At 44.6% G+C, this 21,242-nt stretch overlaps 1 protein-coding gene across 1 annotated transcript in view; it reads left to right on the forward strand.

The window, feature by feature from the left end:
• The first annotated feature begins 12,672 nt into the window (after positions 1 to 12,672).
• TRMT10B (tRNA methyltransferase 10B) overlaps positions 12,673 to 21,242 on the forward strand; it is a 94,488-nt gene continuing 85,918 nt past the window's right edge. Inside the window, exon 1 of the mRNA XM_029603373.1 lies at positions 12,673 to 12,785. The gene's annotated coding sequence lies outside the window, so the exon portion shown is untranslated. The remainder of the gene's footprint in view (positions 12,786 to 21,242) is intronic.

The following is a 21,242-nucleotide window of genomic DNA, read 5'->3' on the forward strand; positions in this document are numbered from 1 at the left end:
GTCCAGCAATTCTTTGGACTGTAGATAGTTCACTATTCTTTCTTTCAGCAGCGACTCCATTACTTTCCCACCACCGAGGTGAGGCAAACCGGCCTGTAGTTTCCAGCCTTCTCTCTGCTCCCCACTCTTATGAAGCGGAACCACCACTGCTCTTCTCCAATCACTCGGCACCACTCCCGTTTCTAGGGATCTTTTGAAACGGTCACCTCTCTGAGCTCTCTCAGTGTCCTGGGATGAACCTCATCAAGCCCCATGACTTTGTCCACTTTCAGTTTTCCTAACTCTTCCCATACATTCTCTTCTGTAAATGGAGTTTCATCTACTCCACTCCCCTCCAGTTTCTTGTTAACTAGCGACGCTCCTTCTCCAGGGTCCTCTTTAGTGAACACCAAACCGAAGTATTTGTTTAATATTTCTGCCATTTCTTCATCTCTCTCCACACAGTGATCCTTTTCACATTTCAATTTCACTATACCACTTTGGACTTTTCTCCTTTCTCTGATGTATCTGAAAAAGGTTTTGTCACCTCATTTTACCTCTTTGGCAATCCTTTCTTCTACTTGACTTTTTGCTGTCTTGATTACCTTCTTCGTCTCCCTCATTTCCACCAGATATTCTTCCTTGTGCTCCTCCCTTTGAGATCCTTTATATTTCTTATAGCGTGGTCTGGCATAGCAATGGTCGAAGGCAGGCAGCAAGCTGTATTGTGGTCAGGCATAGCAGGGAAACTAAAGACCATAGAAGCAACCAACTGAAGGGGATCAGTTTCCAAGGCGAATCCTGACAGTCAGGACTCACCTAATATACTCCTACAGGGGTGACGTCATGGAGAAGGACCGGGAGGCATAGCATGCCGCGGGCCCTTTAAGAAGGGCAGAGAGGTGCGCGTGTACGCACCTAGGGGGTCAAGAGAGGAAAGCCAATGGTGGTGGCATCTCCGCCGCGAGCAGAGGCCTCCCAGCGGCAGGCCTGGCTGCGAGAGGAGAGACAGCATCAGAAGCGCTCCTCCTGCCCTTCTGCGACGAGGAGAGGGGTAAGGCAGGCCGGTCACAAACTCCGCGGCCGGCCGACGTAACAGCTCTACAGTGGCTCCCTATCTCTTACCAAATATAATACAAGCTTGCCATAATCATACAATCCTTGATTCACAATTTACACTCCCCATGGATCTCCTCAACAATAAAATTCCCCCCACCCCAACCACTCAGATCATCTAACCTAATGCTATTAGTTGCCACACCTCCATAGCTCACCCACCTTGAAGAAACAAGAGAACGTACCTTCTTCTCCACAGGACCACTCCTATGGAACAGCCTACCTAAGTAAGTAACATGTCTCCGAGAAAGAACATTCTTTAAAAAGGCTCTAAAAACTTTCCTCTTCAAGAAAACGTTCCTGAACCTAAATGATAATGGACTATTCCCAACATGCCCCTCCTCAGAGGGTGCTAATTAGCCGACCACTGCCCTCATCTCTGGCCCCTTTTTCAAAAGAATGTACTCCCTAGGTGCTTATTTGTTTCTCCCCCTTCCTGAAGAATTATGTTACTCCTCCTTCTCTTAAAAATTTTGTATTGTCCTGTTCTCACTTTTTCATTTGACTGTGTATGTTTATATTGTACCCCACTCTGAACGTAGGAAGGAAGAGTAGTAAATGTTTTAAAACAAACAAATAAATAAATAAATAAATAAATAAAAAATAAATAAATAAGAAAGATTTTTAAAATCCCCACTTTCCATACCTAGGAACTTTTGATTTCCAGCCATCCTGAAATTGCTGTGGATTAGTACAGGGGTGGGGACAAGGAGGGGGATTTTACTCCTTTTATACATGCATTTATTCTTTCTCACACACACTCAGGTGCTCTCCTACATGCTGTTTCACACACACAAATGCTCTCTTGCTTTCACTCACAGATGCTTTCACACATACACACACGGATGCTCTATGTTCTTCCACACATCTACATGCTCTTACATATTCCTTCATGCATATACACGCTCACTTGTTCTCTTTCAACACAAACATACTGTCATATATGTATGCTCTCACATACACACAGATGTTCTCACATAATACTTTTTCACAAACATGCTCTCACACATGTTCTTTCATACACACACATGCTCTTTCACCCACACACTAATTCACATGTTTTCTCTCAAAAACGACACACACGCTCTCCCTCTACCTCACTCACACTTTACCTTTTGGCTGTGGGCGCAATGAGCTCAGCAGGCAGCTGGCGGCCTCATTATCTTTTGCTGCAGACAGCCGCTGGGCCTCCTCCATTTTTCACCAGCGGCATGTTGGGCTCTGCAAAAGGTCTACCAGCATACCTGGAAACGTTTGATTTGTAATCGTCCTGCGATTGTTGTGGATTAGGAGGGGAGGCAAGAGGACTGGAGAGAATAGGGCACACACTAACACACACACACACACACATACATGCTCTCACGCACATGTCCACTCATACTTCTCTCTTCCTCACACACAAACCCACTTAACTCACTCCTTAGAACTTGTGCATACACATGTCCATTCACACTCACTCCCTCACACACATACCTATTCACACACTTACTCTCTCATACAAATATGTCCAAACACACACACAATGACTTTCACACCTCTCTCATGCAGCCTACGGAACTGCCAAATGGCCACTTGGCCATTTCCTGCTCAGCATGCCTTGACATGCCCCCTGCTCCTTCTTCAGGCGAGAGCCCACCGATGCTCTGTTCCTTCGCGCGGCCGATGCTCTGCCTACTCCTTCTGACGCGGGCCTCAAATTTCACCTTCTTCCCACCCGTGTGGGCCATTCATACAGGAAGCAGGAGCAATCTCCACTTGATCCTGCTTCATTGGCAGAATCTTGAGACATGACGCTGTCTGACCCCATGCTCTCCTTTGCATGTGTTTATTTAGCATTTTTGCAAGTTTCTAGGTGGTTTCATGCTATTTTTCGTGTGAAGCTCCCTTTTGCAAAAAGGACATCATAACCAATACTCTCAAGTACTACTGAGTCAGGATAAGGATACCCTAGAACAGTGGTTCCCAAACTGTTTTGTATCATGGAACACTTGGCATTGGGATCACATTATCACGGCACACCAGCACCTTCCCTATCCCCTACCCCCCTGACATCATTCTCTTTTCTTCCCTGCCCTCAACCCTTGGCATCATCACTTTCCCATCACCTTTTCTTTTCCCTCTCCCTCTGTCTCCCACCCACTAAATTCACCACCAGCTTTGCCCCTCTCTTCACTTCACTGCAATCCTCATCTTCTCTCCACCACCCTTGGCAACACCACCTTCTCTTCCCTTTCCTCTCTCTCCCCATCACCTCTGGTATCATCACCTTCTCCTCCCAGCCATCTCCCCCATTCTCCAGCATGATCACCTTCTCTTCCCGTTCTCTCTACCCTTTCTGGCATCAACATCTTCTCTCCCTTCTACCACTTGCATTACCTTTTCTTTCCTTGTCTCTCCCCTCACCCTATGGTATTTATCACCTTCTCCTCCCTACTCTCTCCCTTCACTCCGCTGAATTCACCATCTCCATCACCTTCCCTTATCTACCCTCTCCTTCCACCCCTCCCCCGATATAATCTTCATCAACCTCTCTCCTATCCTTTCCCCTCCTTGGCATCAGTACTTTCTCTTTCCTTCCCTTCTCTTCCCTCTCCCCCAACAGCCCCAGCTTCCTAGCAAATTAAACTGCCTCTTCTAGCAGCACTTACCTGGTGTTGCTTCTTTCTTCTATGCCTTTTTCCCTCTGTAATGGGAACTGTATGGGGCCAGCAGGACTTTTAAGTCTACAAGGACCCCCATGTCGTTTCAACTACAGAGGAGAGCCCGCAGAGGGGAAACCAGCAGCAGCAGATACGCGCTGCTCTCTTACTCCCCCTGCTGGCGGGAGGTTATCCTGCAGGCAGGCAGCTGTTTTAGGGGAAAGAGAAACTGAAGGTTGCCACAGCTCACCGGTTGGGAATGATGGGGCTTCCTGTGTTTTTCGATAGATGTTGAATGCCTGAATATTTGTTTTACTTTGTAAAAGGGTAGCTGTCAGGGCTATACCGCTATAGAAAAGCAGTCTTCACTCAGCTGTGTGCTATAAGAACATAACCTAAGAAGTACCAAGCTCCCTGATTAGCTCCACCTCTCTCATATCCACTCTCAATCATCTCTTTTCCAAGCTGAAGAACCCTAATCCTTTTAGCCTTTCCTCATAGAAGAGACATTCTTTTCCTTTTTATCTGTTTTTATGCCCTTCTCTGTACCTTTTCTAGCTCTGCTTTATCTTTTATAAGATGAAGTGACCAGAACTGCATGCAATTCTCAAGGTGCAGTCAATCCACAGATCTATACTGAGGCATTAAGATGTTCCCAATATTGTTCTCCATGCCTTTCTGAAAGTCCTAGCATTTAATCACTTCCACTTGCTAAGGTGAGGATTTCAACATATGTTTCACAATGACACCAAGAATATGGAATGCAGCATTGTTTTATCTATAGTTAGGTTTACTTTCCTTATGTGCATCACTTTGCACTTGTGCACATTAAATTTAAACTTCTATTTGGATGCCCAGTCCTCTAGTCTGGCAAGGTCCTTCTGCAGTTCCTCACAGTCTGCTTATGTTTTAATGCACTTGAATATTTTTTTTGTCATCTGCAAATTTGATCACCTCACTTATTGCTCCCTTTTATTTTATTTATTTATTTATTTATTTAGCATTTTTATATACCGACTTTCCAGTAACAAAATTACTGATCAATTTTATTTATTTATTTATTTATTTATTTATTATTTATTTATTTATCAATTTTATTTATTTATTTATTTATTTAGCATTTTTATATACCGACTTTCCAGTAACAAAATTACTGATCAATTCGGTTCACATTCTAAACAATAACATTGACAAGTAAATGTCTTACAATGAACAGGTTGAAATAACTTGGATTAAGATATATGGGGTTAATAACATAATTACAAGCTACGGTGCCTAATGTAGGCTAGATAATAATAATAGATAATAATAGATAATAATAATAGATAATAATAGATAATAATGCAGATCATTAATGAAATTAAACATCATTTCCATGCAGATCCCTGTGGCACTCCACTTTACCTCTTTCTATTGGAAGAACTGACTGTTTAGTCCTACTCTTTATTTCCTATCTTTGAACCAGTAACCTATTCATGGTAAGACATTGCTTCCTATTCCATAACACTAATGAGTGTCTTTATTTATTATTTTCATTATTTATTTGTTTTTATATACCGGTGTTCAATTTCCATATCACATCGGTTTACATATAACTTAAAAAGTGCAGGAAGTCAAGCATTTCCTTTTGTTTTGTCTTGTGAGGGATCTTATCAATTGGCTTCTGAAAATCCAACTACACCATGTCAACTGTCTCACTTTTGTCAACATGCTTGTTCACACCTTCAAAGAATTATAATAGATTAGAGGAATGATCTACAATCTGGTAGCTAAGATTTAATGCCAAAAAAAATGCAGGATCATGCATTTAGGTTGCAAAAACCCAAGGAAACAGTACAGTTTAGAGGGTGAAGTTATTCTGTGGACAAAACAGGAGTGGGATATGCAGATGATCAAATCCGATGGTTTTAAGGTGGTCAAACAAGTAAATAAGTTGATGACAAAAACCAAAAGGATAAATGGGTATAGAGGGAGAGGAATAATATACTTAACATAACAATATCAAGATCCCTGTTTGCTCATATTACAATATAATCTAAATCTAACAAAACAATAGCTTGAGAGACTACCCAGATTGCAACAATCCACCAATCTACCAACATAGCTATCTACCAATGCTCTGACCAAAAAGCCTGTTGGAACAATAATGGGACTGATGCAATAAAAGAGCTCGGAAAACGAGCACTCATTGTTGAGCACCCACTTTCCTAACGCGCACCCAGGCACCTCTCCTGGGTGCTCGATGCACTATTTAAATGAGTCGCGCTGCCAAGGAGGCGCTAGGGACAATTGTGCGCCCCTAGTGCCTCCTTGGCAGTGGGCATCCAGGAGAGGTCGGCTGTCAGTGGGTTAGGAAAATAAGCGCTCAATTTTACAAGTCTGTTTTCCTAACTGGTGCACAGCCACAGGTTAGGAAAATGGACACTCATTAATCGAGCATCCATTTCCCTAACCTGACCACTGGCACTTTTTAAAAAAAAAAATTTTTAAACCTTTTGGTTCCTCTGACTTAATATCGTCACAATATTAAGTCGGAGGTTGTACAGAAAAGCAGTATTTTCTGCTTTTCTGTACACCTTTTTTGGCTGCTCAGAAATTAACGCCTCTCTGGGCAGGCATTAATTTCTGACCATAAAAATGCGCGGGTCAGGCACAAATTTTTTTTTTTTTTAGATCTGGGGTGAATAACTAAGAGCAAGTCAGGACAGTTATATGTTGGTCACAGCAGCCCCATGCCTGTGAAGACAATGTGACCAACACAAGGCCCCGCAGCATCTGTTCACATAAAGCAGGAGCCTCCTCCATGGCTCTCTGCTCACTCTTAGTGTTTTATTTTCCCCGCAGCAGCAGCTCCTCTCTCTGATCCTGTACTCAGCCCGTTCAGTCTCTCTAGCGACTCTCTGGGCCTGCACCTCTCTCGTCCCCCTCTCACCATGTTCATTGTCCATGGTGGCAGCAGTGGCTTCCTAGGGCCGCTCCCCTCTCAGGCCCTCTGAGAATATTTAGTCTCTGTGGCAAAGGCAGCAGTTCCCTCCTCCTGTTTACACTGCTTTCTGAGCCCTCCTCCTTCCTGCCACCGCTGCCTCCCCTCATATCTGCGCTGCCTGTCCGGGGGAGAGGGGGAAGGCAGCCAACAAACCTCTCACCACTGCTTCGAGGCCTCCCACTGCTCTATGCCACCGGCCCCTCAGTCATTGTCAGGCCGGGGCAAAAATAAAAGGAAAGAGAATAAAAACAGTATCAGGGCCTTGCATCCCTCACCATGGAAAACCTCCTCCCAGAGCATTAACAGTCACCCCCCTCAGACCCTTTTCTCCAGGGACCCTGAAGGGAACCCACCTAACCTCTAATTTAAGTGAAAACTCTTTTTTTAACTTATGTGAGTGAGCCAATTAGTATTTCTATGTGAGTCAGAAAGAGTATTTGTGTGTGTCAGCGAGCATACAGGTGTGAATGAGCATGTGATTGTGGTGTGTCAGTGTGCATGCTTGTGTATATAAGAGACAGCGAGAGAAGAAAATGTGTGCATCTCCCACCCCTAACTAATCCACAACAATCTCAGGCTTCCTGGCATGGTATGAAGAGTGAGGTATTATCTAATTTATTTATTTATTTATTTAAATTCTTTTGATATACCGATACTCAAGACTAGGGTCTTATCGTACCGGTTTACAGCGAAACAAGGGGTAACCAATTAACTAGAAAGATAAAGTTACAATGAACAGGGATTTACAGAGTGGGAGAGTTGAGAGCATTATTAATCTTAATTGCTGGAAGTTATTTGATGTGTCTACTGTCTTTTTTTAAAAATATTTTTATTGGTGTTCGAGAACTTTTAAAAATTTGTAAGTTTTTAATTATTGGTGTTCTGACCCCAGCAGTGGTTACCTGTTTGTATCTGTCTATATTGCAGTTTAATTGTGTTTAGTGCAGTCCTCCCTTCTGAGGATTCTTAATACTGAAGCACTGTTTGTAACCTATGATACAAATCTGTGAACATAAGAACATAAAAACATAAGAAAATGCCATACTGGGTCAGACCAAGGGTCCATCAAGCCCAGCATCCTGTTTCCAACAGTGGCCAATCCAGCCATAAGAACCTGGCAAGTACCCAAAAACTAAGTCTATTCCATGTAACCATTGCTAATGGCAGTGGCTATTCTCTAAGTGAACTTAATAGCAGGTAATGGACTTCTCCTCCAAGAACTTATCCAATCCTTTTTTAAACACAGCTATACTAACTGCACTAACCACATCCTCTGGCAACAAATTCCAGAGTTTAATTGTGCGTTGAGTAAAAAAGAACTTTCTCCGATTAGTTTTAAATGTGCCACATGCTAACTTCATGAGTGCCCCCTAGTCTTTCCTCTATCCAAAAGAGTAAATTGCATTGCAGTACACATGCAAGCATTCCCGGAGAACTAAGAGCAGGAAGATCTACTTTATTAGTTTAGCCTCTGACAGTTTTTGACCCCCCCCTGTTCATAAGTTCCTGAAGAGTTCGTTATTGAAACTTAATTAGTCATGATTGTTTTACTGTAAACTCCTATAAACTCCCCTAAGTTCATTTATGCTCCTTTATGCTCCTTTATGTTTCTCTGTTAACTGTTACAATGTAAGCTGCCCCCAAGGCGACAGTTTTACTTCCTTGTACACCGGTGTGATATGTATATTATACAGGAACGTCGGTTTATAAAAACTAAAAATAAATAAATAAATAAATAAATAACCGATTTACATCTACCCATTCTAGACCTCTCATGATTTTAAACATCTCTATCATATCCCCCCTTAGTCGTCTCTTCTCCAAGCTGAAAAGTCCTAACCTCTTTAGTCTTTCCTCATAGGGGAGCTGTTCCATTCCCCTTATCATTTTGGTAGCCCTTCTCTGTACCTTCTCCATCGCAATTATATCTTTTTTGAGATGCGGCGACCAGAATTGTACACAGTATTCAAGGTGCGGTCTCACCATGGAGCGATAAAGAGGCATTATGACATTTTCCGTTTTATTCACCATTCCCTTTCTAATAATTCCCAACATTCTGTTTGCTTTTTTGACTGCCGCAGCACACTGAACCGACGATTTCAATGTGTTATCCACTATGACACCTAGATCTCTTTCTTGGGTTGTAGCACCTAATATGGAACCCAACATTGTGTAATTATAGCATGGGTTATTTTTCCCTATATGCATCACCTTACACTTATCCACATTAAATTTCATCTGCCATTTGGATGCCCAATTTTCCAGTCTCACAAGGTCTTCCTGCAATTTATCACAAACTGCTTGTGATTTAACTACTCTGAACAATTTTGTGTAATCTGCAAATTTGATTATCTCACTCGTCGTATTTCTTTCCAGATCATTTATAAATATATTGAAAAGTAAGGGTCCCAATACAGATCCCTGAGGCACTCCACTGTCCACTCCCTTCCACTGAGAAAATTGTCCATTTAATCCTACTCTCTGTTTCCTGTCTTTTAGCCAGTTTGCAATCCACGAAAGGACATCGCCACCTATCCCATGACTTTTTACTTTTCCTAGAAGCTTCTCATGAGGAACTTTGTCAAACGCCTTCTGAAAATCCAAGTACACTACATCTACCGGTTCACCTTTATCTACATGTTTATTAACTCCTTCAAAAAAGTCAAGCAGATTTGTGAGGCAAGACTTGCCTTGGGTAAAGCCATGCTGACTTTGTTCCATTAAACCATGTCTTTCTATATGTTCTGTGATGTTGATGTTTAGAACACTTTCCACTATTTTTCCTGGCACTGAAGTCAGGCTAACCGGTCTGTAGTTTCCCGGATCGCCGCTGGAGCCCTTTTTAAATATTGGGGTTACATTAGCCACCCTCCAGCCTTCAGGTACAATGGATGATTTAGATGCAGAATAGTGCATGGAAATGCAAGAGTTAAGTATGGAACGTGAACCCTTTTGCCCAAAGTTGTCCAGTAGTCTGGGATCTTTTCTTGGCAGAGTGTTGGAAAATATCCTTATTTACTTTGCTCGCTTTAGTGCCAACTCCACCACGATCTTGTCGGGATATCATCTGTTGCCTCAGCCGCCGCACATCCCGAGGTGTTCTTGCTGCCTTGCCCGAGTGCCATTTTATCCTACGGCCCTAGCACTGCCGCCACGGAGGAGAAGGAGAACCTGTTCAAACCCGGTTTTTTCTTTGATGTCACCATGACTAAGGATGTCTCGCGTCCTCTGGCACTGGTTTCGCTATATTTATTCTGGACTGGCTGCCGATGGAGGGGGATCTATGCAGGCTGGAGCGCGAGCTGGAATTCTAGTCGGCCATCTTGGCGGGTGACATCACTGCTCTTCCAGTCTCTTGTTTTTTTTGCATGGATTGTTGGTGTTTAATAGAAAATGAATGTTAAAAAATTTACTTCCAAACACACTTTCCTACTTTTTATACATTTGGAGGGGGGTGTGTGTGCCAAAGGAAGTATCTGCCCCAGGTGCCAAACACTTTAGGTACGCCTCTGTTTCAACCTACCTTCCCACCCCCCCACCCCCCTCGAGTCCTCAAATGTACAGTCCTGGTCTGTGGAAAAGTTGGCAACCCTAAGCTAGAGACACAAAGATTGCATTTTAAATCCAGGCCGCAGTAAACAAAGGCTAAGCTCATTAGCTGCATCATACACAAAACAAGGAACAAGGCGAGCTAAGGGGGTGGGTCCGCTCTGGGAGGCAACAGGGGGAGGGGAGCCATTGCCACCGGCAGGAAGGTCCTGCGGCGGCATGGAACAGTGATGTGGCGGGGGAAACCTCGCCAGCAATAGCAAGAAGCTGCAGTGGCAAAGGCCAGCGGCACCGCCGGCATTTCCTGGAGCCGGCAGCAGAACAGGCTCAGTGTTGCCGCCAGCGGCCAAAGGTGAGAGACTGGCCTTGTGAGAGAAGCGCCAGTGTATGAGGGTATGTGTGTGTGCGCATATGAGGATGTGTGTGAATGAGGGTGTGGGTGTGTGTGCCTGTGGGTGCCCTTGTGTGAGAGAGTGCCTGCATGTGGGGGTGGAGTTGAGAGAGAGGAAGAATGTGTGTGCGCACAGGGATGAGGAATCATGTGTGAGAGATAAAGAGGAATTGTGTATATGTAAGAGAGAGACGGAGGAAACGTGTGTCTGTCTCTTTCACACACACACACACTCAAGCTCCTTCTGTCTCTCACCAAGGGTGTATCTGTGTGAGAGACAGAAGAAGCATATTTTGTGTCTGTGTACCCCAATTCACGACAATTTCAGGGTAACAGGTATGGAGAATGGGAGATTTTTAAAATCCTTATAAGTTTTAATTACTGGATGTTATTTGATGTCTGTGGTTTTGAAATATTTTATCAATGTTTAGGAAATGTTTTAAAATTTGTACAGGAGCTTCTAATTATTGAATATTTTCTATTCATCAGCTGTTTGGAAATGTATATTTTTTAGTATGGTTTTACTATTCTGAATGATTTATATTTCTTGATTGTATTGTTTTGAGGAATAGTAATTTTCTACTTTTCCACTGTTGCACTGCATACAGAATCTGGCTTATGGTTTCCAGTTTGGTTTTTGTCTGCATGTGTGTGTGTGTGAGAGGAAGCATGTGTGTATGTTAGCATATGAGAGAGACACAGAAGAAGCACTTGTGTGTGTGTGCGTGTGTGTGTGAGAGAGAGATGGAGGAAGCATGTCTGTACCTGAGAGAGACACAGAGGAAGTGTGTCTCTCCCACACACACACATGCTCCCTGTCTTTCACCAAGCATGTATGTGTGTATGAGAGGGAGCATATTGTGTGTGTGTGTGTGAGACAGTCTTAGGATTGTAACAGGGTAACAAACAGCAGGTACAAACAGAAGACTTCAGGCACTGGTCCGAGAAGGAAAAGTTTTATTTGCTAGCAATTAGATGCAGCTGAAATGTTTTCAGTAAAACTGCACACCCTCCCAAGCAGGGAGAAACTTTTTATACATTTCACATTTCTTTATTAGTTGCACATGCATTCTACACATTGCTGAGCAAGCATATCCCGATTGAGGGGTTACGTGAACCCCTCCTTCTTCCAGCCTGGAACTTTCCTGATTATTCTCTTTGTTTTGGCTTTAGGTCATGTGAATACTGATACGTCATTTGCAGGAGAGGCTGTCGGGAATTGCAGTTCTGTGAAAGGAATTGCAACACTAATACTCCCATATACATAATGCGTCCTTTGTTCGGCCTTCTACAGGATGACAGATATGGAGAGTGGGAGATGTTTAAAATCCTTATTAGCTTTAATTAGTGGGTGTTATTTGATATGTCTGCTGTTTTGAAATATTTTATCGATGTTTAGGACATTTTAAAATTATATATTGGGGGGGGGGGGGGTGTACCAAAGAAGCATCCGCTCCAGATGCCAAATACTCTACGTATGCCTCGGCACCTTGGACAGCCAAAGGAGAGTAGAATCCGTACCGTTCCGGAGCTGGAGGCGGGCCGGAGAACTCCCGTGGGCTCAGTTGGTTGGCTGCACTCCACTAGGAAGTGAAACTGGAAGACAGCCAGCCACTTCTGGCTAGTGACTTTATCTTTGGAATTAACATTTAAGTTCTTCCGTCTCCGTTGTTTGTACCGCTGCTGCAGCATGTTAAGAGTGAAGCAATGAGAAACATATTAACGTTATCCGATATTGGCAAAAGGAAAAGCATTATATTGCAGCAGAGGGGTCTTGGCAGCTCTTGCGCACTAGTGTTGCCAGACTGAACTACTTTTCCCCTGCTGTGCAGCGAAATTATTTTTGTGCAGGTTGAGGTAGACAAATGGGCGTCTTAGTAGTAGTAACTCCCTTTGCTGCTGGCACCTTTTTCCCTTTGCTGCAAGCAATCCTTGTTAGGAGTCGCGGTGTGATGACTCGCCGGCAGCTTTGTGAGCAGTCGCGGCGTGATGACTCGCGGCAGCAGCCAATCAGAGGCTACAGGAGGCGAAGGGAAAGAGGCATGTGATCACATAGAGGGAGAGTTCTTACACTACCGTGTTCCAAAAACAAATTACAGATTTAGATGAAACTCAGACCTGGAAGGTAAGTACTATCCATCTAGCTTATTCTTGTGCTGGTATTACTAATATTTTCTAGCAAGCAGCACCATTAACACAACTAACTCTAGTCGGGGAGTTCTACATAGAGAACACTTGGTAAAAATGAAACCAGCATCAAGTCTAAATCTGAATAGCAGAAGCCTTTTCATCCTGAATACTGCCATTATTATGCATTGGTCTCATTTCTCATTTTTATTTTTCCCAAAAAATATGGGTCTTAAAAATTGCGGTGTAATGTTTGGATTTATGGGTCATAATTTTTACGAAAAAGCCCCAAAACCCCATAAGACAATAGGAGCTGTAAGCTGGGACTATGCACCAACCAGTAAAAAGAGTATGATGGATGTTAGGCCACAAAACATTTCTGTCAAAGCTCACAGTTTTACTTGCCTACAAAAACCTGAGATTTAAGAACATAAATTGCCATACTGGGGTCAGACCAAGGGTCCATCAAGCCCAGCATCCTGTTTCCAACAGTGGCCAATCCAGGCTACAAGTTCATGGCAAGTACCCAAAAACTAAGTATATCCCATGCTACTGATGCTAGTAATAGCTGTGGCTATTTTCTAAGTCAACTTGATTAATTGCAGGTAATGGACTTCTCCAAGAACTTATCCAAACCTTTTTTTAAACCCAGCCTCACTAACGGCACTAACCACATCCCTTGGCAAAAAATTCCAGAGTTTGTGCGTTATGTGAAAAATAATTTTCTCCAATTTGTTTTAAATGTGCTACGTGCTAACTTCATGGAGTGCTCCCGTGTCCTTCTATTATCCGAAAGAGTAAATCGATTCAGATTTACCCATTCTAGACCTCTCATGATTTTAAAGAATTCTATCATAGTCCCTCTCAGCCGTCTCTTCTCCAAGCTGAACAGTCCTAACCTCATTAGTCTTTCCTCATAGGGGGGCAGTTCCATCCCTTTTATCATTTTGGTCGCCCTTCTCTTCAGATGCGGCGACCAGAATTGTACATAGTATTCAAGGTGTGATTTCACCATGGAGTGATACAGAGGCATTATGACATCCTCTGTTTTATTCACTATTCCCTTCCTAATAATTCCTAACATTCTGTTTACTTTTTTGACTGCACAGCACACTGAGCCAACTATTTCAAAGTATTATCCACTATGATGCCTAGATCTCTTTCCTGGGTGGTAGCTCCTAATATGGAACCTAATATAAAAAATAACAGCATAGGTTATTTTTTCCTATATGCATCACCTTGCACTTGTCCACATTAAATTTCATCTGCCATTTGGATACCCAATTTTCAAGTCTCACAAGGTCCTCCTGCAATTTATTACAATTCGCTTGTGATTTAACTATTCTGAATAATTTTGTATCTCCAAATTTGATTACCTCACTAGTCATATTCCTTTCCAGATCATTTATAAATATTCTAGCTGTACCCGGCCACGCGTTACTGTGGCTCAGTCTGGTTAAATGGAAAAGAAAGAAAAGAGAGAGCGCACGTTTCTAATATGTTTAATTTCACAATGCTTGTGGGTATACAATGTTTTTTGTTGTTCCATTGTCTGTGCAGATATAGAGATTGTCTAGTTTGCCGACTCTAGAACATGCAACATATAATTGTCCATGTGAGAACAATCCATGTCTAGATGTAAACTGCATAATTCTAGAAATGAAAAAGAATGAAAAAAGAAAAAACAAACTGTACTCACTAAATGAACGGTATGGTAAACGACAGTTCAATTCCAACGCAATGTCACACGAAATAATTAAATCAAAATGAAAATAAATCGAAATCTATGAAAATTCAATTTAACAGTGCAATCAGAAACATTGAAATGTAATCGTAAATTATTTAGTACAAGCCGTTAAGCCCGTTAAAACGGGTGAGATTTTTGTCCCCTCTCCTCCTACGTCTTTGCTCTGCTCCGCTCCTTCCTCCCGCCCCCCCCCCCCCCCCAGCACCACGAAGGGCCAGAGGTGGTGGCGGTGGTAGGAGCTGCAGCGGTGGCCGAGGGGGATCTCGCGAGGCGTAATGGTCCTGCCATCCCAACTCCCTCCCCCCTTCCCCGGTGGCGAAGGGACAGGCTCAGACCCCTTTCACTCTATCCTTACAGGCCCCAACTCCTTTGCTCTCCCCATTCCCATCTACTCTCAACCCCTTCCACTCTAACCTATAAGTGGAGAGCTGGGGGGAGGGGGTAGAGAATCTCTTTATCATACAGTCCCCTACAAAGGCTTCCTCTCTCTCTCTCTCTCTTGCACATACACTCTCCCTCTGTCCTTCACACACAGACGCCCAATCTCTCTCACACACATACACAATTCCCCACGCAGTCTCCCTCTCTCTCTGGCACTCACACTCGCCTTCAGCGCACATTACCACACTTCTCTCTCACACAGTTAAAACGGGCAAGATTTTTGTCCCCTCTCCACCTAAGTCTTTGCTCTGCACTTGCAAGAGCTTGCAAAGTTCCCACGCTTGTTGTGTCTGGGAGAGTGAGGAAAACACTCCGTCCCCCCACCTCGCAAAGGGCAGGCTGCAGGCACTGCAACAGATTTGGGACACGTTGCCTAGCTTACTTTGCTCTTTCTGGGAGACCTGTGCTTTTAAGAAATCCGATCGGGGGCTTGAGAGGGAGGAGGGAACAGGGCTCTGGCTTTCACTTTCGTCACGGTGCTTTGCTGGGAGTGGGGGTGGAGCGATGCCCATCTAAGCTCTTCCCGTGGTGGCTGAGACCCACGGGCGGGTTGACAGCACTGCCTTCCCACACCCCCCGCAGTTGCGGGATATTTAATTGGCTTCTCCTTATCTGCAGGACTCGGGGCGGAGGAGGAGGGCGAGCTGTTCTCTGTTCAGCTGTTTGCGCTTTGGCTGCTGAAGGCTGCAGCTGCTTGTGATCTCTTCACAGCCGCTTTCTACTGAATTTGCTCTGCTCCGGCCATCCCAACTCCCTCCCCCCATTCCCCGGCGGTGGACGGACTGGCTCGGCGACTCTTCTACCCTTTCCTCCTCCTGTGTGTGTAACTGTCCGGCAGTCCCTACTCCCTCCCCCCTTTAAGCCCGTAACAACGGGCTATATTAAAAATTTTTTTTTCAGTCCATTTTCGAACACAGCACACCTCTACACTTTTTCTCCCTCATTCCCCCTTCCCCTCGCTCATTCACCTCGGTCACTCATCCTCCTCCCCCTCGGTCACTCACCCCTTCCCTCCCCTCAGTCTTACTCATCCTCTGTCTCCCATTGCCTCCCTCCCCTCACTCGCGCCTCCCCCTCCCTCCGTCACTCCCCACCCTCTCTCAATCCCATCCCTCACTCTCATCCCCTCCAATCCCCTCTCAGCTCATCCACAACCCCTTCCCTCTCCCTCAGCCTTCCTTCACTCCCTCTTTTTCTCTTCTCCACAACTTCTTACCCTTCCCACTCACTCACATCCCATTCCTCACTCTCATCCCCTCCAATCCCTTCTCAGCTCATCCACAACCCTTCCCTCTTCCTCAGCCCTCCTCCACTCCCTCTTTTTCTCTTCTCCACAATTTCTTACCTTTCCCACTTACTCACTCAAATCCCTCTGTCCCCCTCCCCTCAGTCACTCTTCCAGTCACTCCCCCCTTCCCCTCAGTCATTCCCCCTTCCTCTCAGTCACTCCCCTCAGTCATTCCCCCTTCCCCTCAGTCACTCCCCCCTATTCCCTTCCCCTCAGTCACTCCCCTCCTCCTCCCTTCCCCTCAGTCACTCTCGGACGGCGAAGATGGAAGATCTCCGGGGGTCCCTGCCTCGCGCGTTCCTCGCCGCCGCCGCCGGTACTGCTCCTCGCTGCCGCTCCTGCTCCTCCCAGCGCCATGTTTTTTAGTAGGTCACGCACCGCTCTGACCGACGTGCTCGCCCGCGCATGTGCGGTAGAGCTGCTCTCTACTGCGGTTTGCGGGCCGTCGGTCAGAGCCCATTTATAAGGTAGATAGCGCGTGTTGCTTTTATGTCCAACAGATGGCGCTGTTTTTCCAAAAAAGCATGTTTTTACCTGTCACAGTTGTGACATCTATATAATTATAGGTATATAAAAACACCCATGTATTCGAATGCAACGTTGTGTCAAAATTTCAAAGCAATCGGTGAAGAACTTTTGAAGATTTAAGATTTTGAACAAATGAACATTTACATTTTTATTTATATAGATTGATAAGCACGGGTCCTAGTACAGATCCTTGAGACACTCCACTATATACCCTTTTCCACTGAGAAAACTGTCCATTTAATCCTACTCTCTGTTTCCTGTCTTTTAACCAGTTTGTAATCCACAAAAGGATATCGCCACCTTATCCTATGACTTTTTAGTTTTCTTAGAAGCCTCTCATGAGGAACTTTGTCAAATGCCTTCTGAAAATCCAAATACACTATATTCACCAGTTCACTTATATCTACATGTTTATTAACCCCTTCAAAAAGTTGAAGCAGATTTGTGAGGCAAGACTTGTCTTGGGTAAAGCCATGCAGACTTTGTTCCATTAAACCATGTCTTTCTATATGTTCTGTGATTTTGATCTTTAGAACACTTTCCACTATTTTTCCTGACGCTGAAGTCAGGCTAACTGGTCTATAGTTTACCAGATCGCCCCTGGAGCCCTTTTTAAATATTGGGGTTACATTAGCCACCCTCCAGTCTTCAAGTACAATGGATGATTTTAATGATAGGTTACAAATTTTAACTAATAGCTCTGAAATTCCTTTTTTGAATTCCTTTAGAACCCTGGGTGTATACCATCTGGTCCAGGTGATTTACTACTCTTTAGTTCAGCTCATCTGAATCATTACCCATGAATGTTACGCTGGAGGAGGATTCTTGGACTGAGGTGGGGTTGTCGCTACCCGTGGCAAGGGCCCACGGGTCCCCACCGTCAGCAGGTGGAGTGGGCTGAAGCTAGAGGCCACTGGAGCTTCACCTATACCAGCCTACGTTCCCCTCAGGTTGAGCCTTTGGGTGCCGGGGCCGGCAGGACTTAGGCGGGCCTCGAGGTACAGAGTCTGATGGTTCAGCCCAGAGACAGCAGTTGGCGTAGGTCTATCCAAGACGGGTTACGGAACTGGAACCCAAGCACCAAGGAAGACAGGAGGTGCTTGAGCAAAGAAAGGCTGAGGCCTTGAATGTCCACGTCCACAGGATAGAGGCTGCGGCGTCGCAGGTGAGCTCAGATGGAGATTGGCGGCCAAGGAGGCTGTGAGCAATAAGGAACTCTGGACAAGTAATAGTCTTTTAACAAGGTTGTCCGTAGCAATGGTCAGGGCGCTGAGAAGGCAGGCATAGTCAGGCGAAGCAATGGTCAGGGCACGGAGAGAGCAGGCATAGTCAGGCGAAGCAATGGTCAGGCATGGAGAAGGTGGGCGTGGTCAGGCGAAGCAATGGTCAGGATACGGAGAGAGCAGGCATGGTCAGGTGAGGCAATGGTCAAGGCACTGAGTTAGGCAAACGTACTGTGGATAAGACAGATGAGAGATTAGAGTACTCATTCGGGGCCTGATTTTAAAAAGCATTTACTCGAGTAAAAACCAGGTTTACTGGGGTAAATTCACTTTACTTGAGTAAGTGGGTTTTTGAAAATTGCTACAATATATGCCATTGACTTGTCTATAGGATTTACTCACATAAGTGCACTTTACTTGAGTAAATGGCTTTTGAAAATTGCTACAATAGTAGCTACATTTACGCATGTAACTCCTTTTGAAAATTACCCCCTCGGTGTTAGCTGTTATGGATGCGATTCCACCAGATAGTTGTAGAAGGTACAGACACTGAGGCAGGAAGAGCAGGCCCTCGAGGGGCAAGTACCTGTTTCCTGAATGGCACCTGAAATAGAGCAGAGGGCCCCCGAGGAGCGGGTAACTAAGTTAGTAGTAAATCCCAAAGGGCAGAAGTAGAGCTTCCTGCAAGCAGCAGGGAAGCAGCAGAGTAGCGCAGACAGGAATAGTTCGAGTCCATTCAAGTCTTTGCCAACTCAATGAGCTAGCAATCTTGAGAAGTAGATATACCCGGATGGCGTGACGTCAGATGAGGGAATGCCCTCGAGGTTCGCGCCACTGGGCGTACATAGACGTGGGTTGCACGAGCGCGCACCCTAGCAGGTACCTGGGAGGAGCAATGGCGTACAGCTGTACCATAGCCGTTTCGGGGATGCCAGAGAGGTCGGCTTGTCGACCCTGCAGTAGCCATCTTGCCCAGGTAAGCGGGAGGAGCTGAGATAAGGGTGCAACAAATGGGGCGAAGCCGTCGAAAACCGACGGACGCAACACAGTGTAGTCCAAAAGAGGGCAACAAAGATCCATTAATGAGAATACTAGCACTAGGGTTACTATATATAGTCTGCAACCACCCTAAGATCCACCCGAAAAACAATACTGGGTTAACGCCCAAAAATGTAGTCCCAGGGGAGAGAATCAAAGATCTTTTCCGCATCTAAACTAATAACATTTGCCTCCAACTTAGACTTGAGAGAAAGTGTGGCAATTAATCTGCGCGCATTCTTGACCCCATGATGACCTTTCACAAAACTTGTTTGATCTACATGAATCACCTGGGGGAGAACTAAATTTATTCTAGCCACTAAAACCGCAGCTAATATTTTCATGTCCACATAATTAAGAGAGAGATGGGGCGATACGACCCCCACCTCTAAGGGGTCTTTGCCTTTTTTAGCTAAAACAACAATAACCAGTTGGTTCATAGAGGGCGACAATGTGCCAGAAAGAGTAAGTTCATTGTAAAATTTAGTCAGCACAGGGAGCACCGGGAACTTCAAAATTTTATAGAATTCCGAATCGAGGCCATCTGTCCCTGAAGCCTTCCCTAGTTTTAACCCCTGAATGACTGAGAATACCTCCTCATCATGAATGGGGGAGTTAAGCTTACTCTCAAGTACCTGGGAAATCTTAGGCCAAGGAAAATCCGAAAAACGACTCCCGAGCAGCCATATCCATTTCCTTATGGTAATAAAGTTCCCCATAATACTCACTCCAAGAAGCATTCCATAATATCAGAGAGCCGATGTTTATGATTGCTCATCCGGTCTCTAATACCAACTATGTTTGAGGGAGGACCCTAAGGGCCTCATTTTCTAAAGTATCGCAGGCCTGCGATACTAATGGCTACAAATAGGAGACCAACGGGACATCCATAAGTGAGTTGGATTAGCCACCAGAAATTACAAGCTCAAAGCCAGAAAAGAAGCATGAAATACAACCTGCCTGCAAAAGAGGGAAAACATTTGAAAATAGATGAATAAACAGAATGGTATCGGGCCTAGGATATGCTAGCCATTGCTTAAACATTAAGCTCTCCTAAAAGTCATTGCTAAGATTGTAAAGAACAGCCAAACTTTAGGCCTTCTAAGAAATCGTCTTGGGGCTCCAGAACAAACACCATAGAGAAAAAACAGCTTTTTGTTTTGGTTTTCAAAAATGAGCAGTCAACAAAAACTTAGTCCAAAGTAGAGAGAAAAGTGGTAGCTTCCTCCTTGTTAGCAAAAAAAAAACCCAAAACGTTTTATTATCATAGTGAACTCGGAACTTTGCTGGGAATAATAATGCAAAGCAGATCCTTCTGCGATGTAATTCTGAGCAGACCGTTGACATTTCTCTTCGTTGTGCAGATACCTGGGCAGAAAAGTCATTAAAGAGTAGAATCTTGTGCCCTTGGAACTCCACGGAGGAATGCTGATGGAAGGCACGCATAAGCTTTGCTTTGTGAGACCAATTTAATATTTGCACATGACACAGGTCTAGGTTTACCTTCCCTGGCACGCTGCGGCCCAACCCGGTGAACATGCTCACAGCGAAGACAGTCGTTGGAAATTTCCAGGCCTAAGTGAACCGGAAGCCATTTCTCCAATAACTCATACAGTTCTTCCTCAGGAAGCGATTTGGGGAGGCCAATGACTTTTAAATTGTTTTGGCAGTTACGGTTTTCCTGGTCTTCGAGGCCCTCAAGAAGCGTCACTTTTTTACCAGTTAGATCAGCAATTTGGTGCTCCGCCTTGATCAGCCTATCCTCCTGCGTGGAGATACGCTGTTCCTACTGAGTCTAAACATTTTGATTGTCCCTCTAAACTGCCTTTGATATCATCCATGGCAGTCTGTAGCTTTATTAAACGCTCATCTAGTGCAGCTGAAACACTATTTGAGATTTGAAGCAAAGCTTCCTCCAATATCACTGCCAGCATTTTATCTCCCTCTGTCATCGCCGCCATTTTAGGGTCTCCGCTTCTCTTTTTTCACGCACCGAGGACCACTCTTCTGCTCATAGCCCCGACACAGCAGCATGCAGGTAAAAACCTTCGACGCTTTCGAGGAAAGAGTGTTTTGCTGCTCTCAGAAAAAGTTTGGGGTCAGAAAGAAACAGAGTAGTAAGGCTTTTGGAGAAGAGATGACCTGGAGCTCCTACACTCGACCTTCGCTCAGTCCAGCGCCATAAGCAGA

The sequence above is a fragment of the Rhinatrema bivittatum genome, chromosome 1, assembly GCF_901001135.1.
Source record: "Rhinatrema bivittatum chromosome 1, aRhiBiv1.1, whole genome shotgun sequence".
Taxonomy (NCBI): Eukaryota; Metazoa; Chordata; class Amphibia; order Gymnophiona; family Rhinatrematidae; genus Rhinatrema; species Rhinatrema bivittatum.